Raw genomic sequence first — 7,538 nt, forward strand, 5'->3', positions numbered from 1 at the left:
CATATATTAGCTTTTGGTAAGAGAGAATTGAAAAACTCAGGAGCAGTCCTTCTCCTCTTGGAGCTTACATTTAATGTACGAAAAGGACAAGAAGGAGATAATTTACAAAATTGATAACTATGTAACACTACTTCTCAAGCATCTGTGACAAATCATCTGATCTACCAATCTATCAGCCAATCAATTACCTACCTAATTCTTCTTCTTTTTTTCTCATTGGTGGGGGATATATACATACCATTTCACATGATTAGAAGATAGTTTGAGCCATGTAACCTACCACCTAAGGATGCAGTAGTGGCATACATACATTGGTCATACTCAACAGCTCTGCATTTGGACTTACAGATACTCAAAGGGAAACCCTGCCTGATAGTGGATACCTAGCTAACTACCCAGGGCTAGTGAGGTCACAGATGTCGCAGAAGGACCTACAACCGACACATTACCAAAACAGCATAATCTTTAATTATATTCTAAAAATTTATACTGATACATACAGATAAGCATAGGATTCACCACTCATCAAAGAAATGTCTCCTTGAAATAGACAGAGACAATGACAGAAAACAGCAACCAGTCAAAATGCAGAGAAGAGTGATCATGTGATTCCCGGCCCCAACGGATATATCAACAATATAACTCCCGCATCTAGGGCTCAGGAATCATATTGAAAGATGAATGCAAAAAGATTGTAGGGCCAGGACATCAGGGAGTTTTCTGTGAGATGATATCTGAAGATACATTTATAAAGTCTCACCAACATGACTGCCTTATGAGCTGAACAAGGACAGAGAACAACACTAGTCATGACGGTGGATGGGGAAGGATCACAGGGCCTCAATCCTTGACGAAAAACTACAGGCAACTTAGGAATGCTGAAAGCAGGAGAAACATCCTGGGGAAGAGTGCAGCAATTAGTTATCCAATACTGAATGGTCAGTCCTGAAAACATCCATACAAGTAACATTATATAGTCTGAGTAGGTTATATTTAGGAATATATGTATGTAAGTATACATATATTCATGTATACTTAATGAAAAAGGAGGCCAAGAATTTGAAAGGGAGCAAGGAGGGTTAAATGGGTGAGTTCAGAGAGGTGGAAGGAAAGAGAGAAATGATGTAATTATATATTATATTTCCAAGAGTAAAAATAATTTTTTAAAAATACCACTTAAGCTTGAAACTACACAGACTTGTTTATAGTCTGTTCAGAAAGATAAGTCTATATATTACTTCCTTGGGTTGTGTGGAAATGTCCAGTTGCTACATAAGCACGGATGTGTGTAGCCAGCCCCTAAGTAGGCATGGCTACAGCTTAAATTACCAATACGGATGTATTTACTATCTTTTTTTTGTTTCATTACAAACTGTAAGCACAGACCACACTGAGTGGCCCAGTGTGTAGTATTGATGGCTGACATGTGGTTATTTCTGTTTCTTTACAGATTTTCTTTCCTAGCCCCCGCCCCCCAAAAAAAGTAAAATTGTGAGTCAGATTCCTCACAATGCACAGTTTTTTTGACCGTCCTAAATTGTTTATTGAGTATGAATTTTACAAATATCACGTGTATTAGCCGTAATGGTGGAGCTGCAGAGTATTGCGCCTTCTCCAGGCTGCACAGTGAGAGCCACCAATAGTGTGGTGGAACTTGTGGCCCTTTCCAAGGCCACCGCTCTTGAGGCCAGCAGACGTCAGCCCCAGCATCTCTCTGTGCTTGTGGACTGGTTTGGTGATCCACTGGGTGTCAGGGTTCCTTCTGATAGCTTTATAGAATGGATCAATGAGGATAACCTCAAAAAACTTGCATGTGGAATCTTCACCAACCCAGTAAGAATTCAGGACTCTCAACACCCCACAATGACATCCAGCTCTCTCCTCAGCAACAGAATGAAGGCTTCTGGCAGACTTTAGCTGGTTAACACCATGTTGGACAGGCTTGCTGTAAATTGCACCCTTAGGAACTGGGCGTTTGCGGCCGTGAATCTTGTATATGACATAACCTTGCTTGGCCTTGTACCCCAGCCTTCGCGCTTTATCAGGCGGGGTGTCGGGGGGGGAGAGCCCTGTGCAGTGCAGAAAGCTGGCGGTATTGCCAGCAATGGACCCCCAGCAGAAAGCGCATCACATCGGACTGCTTCTTCCTCCGTAGCTCCTGGATGAATTTGTATGCACCCATCTTGGCTCACCTGACGGCTGCCGCCAGAGGAAAGGAAGAAGCCTTTCTCTCACAATCCCTTTTGCGGCTCCTCCCCCACATCCACAATGCACAGTTTTTATAATTATTCTTTAATTTAGGGCTGTTCATAGAAGACCCCATAGGAGAATCCAAGAGTCCTGATAACATTTATTAAATTCTACCAGAGGCCACAAGGGTCTGCGGGTTCCTTTCACATTGTTCCGAGGATGTTTTGGGGTCGGCCCAGTGGAGGTTAAGGGTCAGCTTGCACTATAAAAGGTCCTAGATAGTTTGTTAGTATGGTGATTTTCTAAGGTGCAGTTCTTTCTAGAGAGCAGAAAGAAGAATATTCTCAAAGTGGATGTGAGATGCTCTACTTCAAACTGGTTTCTGTCTCCCACAGATCTCAATGACATTATCTATGCTATTATATTTTTATAAAGTATTTTCTGACCAGGAGATGAAAAAGAAAGGGACACTGAAATCAGAAATAAGTTTTTCCTAGGATTTTAAAGTTAGAATAACAAACCAATTTCTTAATTGGGAAGACAGTGGCTATTTGTGACCAGTCATTCACAGTAATTAATAATAAGTGAAGAATGACTCTGGTCCTTAATAATTCCAATTACAAATGCATTTTGTAAACAAAGACCCTCTAAAATCAATTAATCACCTTACAATTCGAGGCTTAAGGTTGTCTTCACACCTTCAATAGGGTTGGTGCAAACTGGGTGAATGAGTGTGCTAAGCCCTACCCTCTAGCTACCAGGTTGATTGGAGCAAGGCATTCAGAGGGTGTGGTCCTTGAAAAGGTCACCTGACTCTGTTTCTCCTGTCTGATCTGACTTTAGAGCAGAACATTGCAATAGAGCAGTGAAATCTGCTAACCCTTGGCATCTCGCCAACCGTGGAGTATCTTCTATACAGGATTGGAACTGGCAAATAAAGCCCTCCTGTTCTTGTCCAGATCTATTTGTCTGGAAAAAAATCATTCTCACTTAAGGAAAAAAAAAAAAAAGATCCTCAAAGTAAACAACAACCACTACCTCCCAAGTCAAACAAGAAATACAAAAAGTCCACCCTGTAGTCATTTCTTCTGCTTTTCCTTCAAAATACCAGTGTTTATTTAATAGACCCTCAGCCCCAGGACGGAAACAAACAGATCAATCACCAGGGTGTTCCATTGTGCCTATCATCCTGAAGTCCATCGATGGTATTTATCTGAGACTGAAAGTCATCACACGGGGCACAGGTGCAGCTGATGTGGCATGACATTGCTGCTATATAAATAGCTGTGAGTGACAGTGAGGAGGTAGAGGAAATTACACTGGAGAGCTCCAGGCAGTTAGCCCACCTCCCAGCCTTCCTGCCACCCTCTGCTTCCCCAGTCATCGCCTGGTCACAGCCACCATGTCTCATCATCGACCTCAATAGCAGTTCCTTCCCTCCTGCTCTGCCTGGGGCCAAGACGAAGATGAATATCTAATGGGCCCTAGTATCTAATATCTTTCTCCACTAGGGTGAGATCATTTCGTTTTGCTCATTGCTAGCATGGAGATAGCTGACAGGATGCAAGTTCCCACAAGTAAAAGATCTGTTCCTGTTTGGAAATCCAGGACTGAGGGTTGAGATTTGCAAACTAAATGAAATTCCCACACAAACCCAACCTAAGGTAGAAGGCAGTGTGGGGACCCTGCATTGAAGATGTTAGGGAGGTTGGATGTCTTCCTGCAAGCTGGTGCTTTCAGTAACTCAACAAAATGAAATGCTGCACCAACTTCTGCTGGTTCTCATCATGCAGGTGGCCTGGCGCTCTCGAGCGGAATGCTGCTCTCTGTGCCATTGGGCATTGCCATTGTTGAGAAGGAGTAGAAGTCAACAATAATTTGGTGGTGAAATGAAACCTATACCCTAGGTTTCAGAGTTGAAGCTCCCGTAGGTACCTCTGTGTGCACATTTTAGTTTTGAGAAGCTACCCTGATGTCCTTAGGACGTGAATGTGTTGAATGGCTTTTAATCTGGAGATAAAAAGAAATGTCTATCTTCCTCATGTAGAATGGGGACATACAGACCAAGAAAGAATTTTGTTCAAGTCCAGTTAGTTTATTGAAAATATTAATAGGAACATGGGTGACACAAAAGTATCCGGGAAGCCCCTCTCTTGGGCAACATAGATGTAGCTATACTACTGAAGAAATCTCATCTGTGGGTTGCATAACTCATGGAAAGCTGCACCATTAGAGTCCCCATGTCAACTACATTGCCAAAGAGTCCTTTCAATATTGTCATTCGCTCATCTCATATAACCCTAAGGAAAGCACAGATGTCATAAAAGATCTTGTGAAGCCTTTGACTTCTCTGTGAGACTTATGTCCCGTCCACCTCCTCTTACAGGTGATAATGCAACTAGGTCTCATTTGACGAGGGTCACTTGGGTGTGAGCATAGCTGCTCAGGGTAGAGATAACAATGGTCAGGACCAACCTCAAAGAATCAGCCACACATGAAAAAGTATATCTACCCACAGATGTTAAGCCAAGTAGCTTAACATTTTGTTAAGGACACACATTGCTCTAGTTTTAAAAACTTGAGTTATTGGTAGGGTAAGATAAGTCTTCCTGAACATGAGATCGCACTTGAGCTAAGCCAAGAGACAATAAGGGCAACACTACTCTTGTTCCTTGCTCTGGTGTCTGTGATTTTACACATGGGGGACACACAATCAACATCATAGAATTCTGCAGTTATTGTAATTGAAGCTTAACAGTGGTCAGATCCACTCCTCTGACTCAGTATCATTTTCCCTCATAGATAAAATGAGCCAATTTTGATCTCTCTAGGACTTATCAGGTAACTGTGATAATGACATTTTGGTTAATTTGACAAACTAGGGCCATCTAGAAAGAGGGAAAGTTATTTTTATTGTTTTTTACTCTTTGATCTTTGGGACCCTCCACCCAGTTCTCAAATAAATGAGAGGCTTATTATTACTTATAAATGCCCAATTTAACTTGCTTATTTCTTGCTAGTTTTTCTTAACATAAATTAACCCCTCTGGGCTTTTATCTTTCTCTTTTGTAAATCTTGCTTTCACTCTTACTTCATGGCTGTCTGTCTGGTTAGGTGATTAGTCCCTGAAGTGCTCCTCCTTCCTTGATCTTTTTCTCTCCTTCTATCTATTCTCTCTGCCTGCCAGCCCCACCTATCCTTACTCTTGACTCACTATTGGCAGTTCAACTCTTTATTAGACTATCAGGTGTTTTAGTCAGGCAAAGTAACACAGCTTCACAGAGTTAAAAAATGAAACAGATAAGAATGCAACACATCTTTGTATCATTAAAACAAATGTTCCACAGCATACAAATGTTGTAACACATCTTAAAATAATATTCTACAACAAGGGAGCCTTAATTGAGAAATTACTTCAATTGGATTGGCCTATGGGCATATTTGTGGCATATTTTCTTAATTGCTAGTTTATATAGGAAGGCCAGGTCCACTATTGGTGGTGCCATCTCTGGGATGCTGGGCCTGAGCTGTAGAAGGAAAGCTGTTGAACAAGCCAGAGGAAACAAGACAGTAACAGCATTCCTATATGGTATTGCTTCCAGGTTCCTGCTTGAGTGCCTGCACTGACTTCCTTCAAGGATGGACTGTGGCATGGAAGCATAAGCCAAGTAAACCCCAACTTCCTGTCAAATTTGTGTGAGTTACCATGTTTATCCAGTAAAGAAAACCAAACTAGGGCAGTAACTCATTGAGTTTTATATCCATACATATCTCTGACATTGCACAAGGTACCCTGTGTATATATAACTGGTGTCAGGGTGAGTGGAATTATCTGTACTGCTGGACTCTCAAAAAGCAACTGGAAACCCCAGCTTTGCTACTGAGGAGAGGACAAGCAAGCCTTTTGTTTGAGGGATTAAACTTCGATACTTGTTAAAGGAACATCCATTTTGATAATTTCTCTATTCACTTCATTTTTGATGTTTCCAATATTTCATCAAGCCATTCAGCAGAGATGTATAATGATAAACACTTGCTAAACCCACTATCTGGGGTGTATATGATACCCCCCCAGTTTAATATTTGGAAGGTTTGTTTACTCCATTCAGTAATTATTGATTGACTCTTTCTTTCAAAAATATTCTTATCCTATGGATGGTGCTTTCTTTCTTCAGGAGGAAAGAACAGGAGTTCTTTGTTCAGGTCTCACGAGTAAAGAATTACTAATTTGTGCCTGCTTAGGAGACAATCTGACCTCATACGTCCTCCACAAGTATGGATGGCAGTAGTTACTCTAAACAAATTTTTCAAAAACGGGAAGTGCCAACATCAAATTAAATGGAGAGAAATTTGATCCAATTCCTCTAAAATCGGGGACAAGACAAGGCTGTCCACTCTCTCCATACCTTTTCAATATTGTCCTTGAAGTCCTAGCTAGAGCAATAAAACAACAAAAGGAGATCAAGGGAATACAAATCGGAAAGGAAGAAGTCAAACTCTCACTGTTTGCAGACGATATGATAGTCTACATAAGTGACCCGAAAAACTCTTCCAGGGAACCCCTACAGATGATAAACACCTTCATCAATGTGGCAGGATATAAGATTAACTCAAAAAAAAAAAATCCGTAGCCCTACTATATACCGATGACACTTTGGTGGAGAAAGAAATCAGAGAAACATCACCCTTTACAATTGCCACAAACAACACTTTTGGGGTAACACTAACCAAAAATGTGAAAGACCTGTGCCATAAGAATTTTGAGTCTCTAAAGAAAGAAATTAAAGAAGATACCAGAAAATGGAAAGATCTCCCATGCTCTTGGATAGGTAGGATCAACATAGTAAAAATGTCAATCTTGCCAAAAGCAATCTACAGATTCAATGCAATCCCCATCAAAATCCCAACAAATTCTTCACAGACCTTGAAAGAACAATTCTCAACTTTATAAGGAGAAACAAAAGACCCAAGATAGCCAATATATCCCTGTACAATGAAGGAACTTCTGGAGGCATCACCATCCCTGACTTCAAGCTCTATTATAGAGCTATAGTCCTGAAAGCAGCTTGGTATTGGCACAAAAATAGACAGGTAGACAAAATGGAATAGAATTGAAAACCCTGATATTAACCCACCCACCTATGAGCACCTGATTTTTGATAAACAATCCAAATTTATATGATGGAACAAAGAGAATATCTTCAACAAATGGTTCTGGCATAACTGGTTGCAGACATGTAGAAGACTGCAGTTAGACCCAAGCCTATCGCCATGCACAAAACTTATGTCAAAATGGATCAAAGGTCTCAACATAAATCCAGTTACACTGAACCTATTAGAAGACAAAG

At 40.9% G+C, this 7,538-nt stretch overlaps 1 pseudogene; it reads right to left on the bottom strand.

The window, feature by feature from the left end:
• Window positions 1-1,575: 1,575 nt before the first annotated feature.
• On the bottom strand, window positions 1,576-2,182 carry LOC100764140 (annotated as a pseudogene).
• Between the last annotated feature and the right edge of the window lie 5,356 nt (window positions 2,183-7,538).

Source organism: Cricetulus griseus, chromosome 7, assembly GCF_003668045.3.
Source record: "Cricetulus griseus strain 17A/GY chromosome 7, alternate assembly CriGri-PICRH-1.0, whole genome shotgun sequence".
NCBI lineage: Eukaryota > Metazoa > Chordata > Mammalia > Rodentia > Cricetidae > Cricetulus > Cricetulus griseus.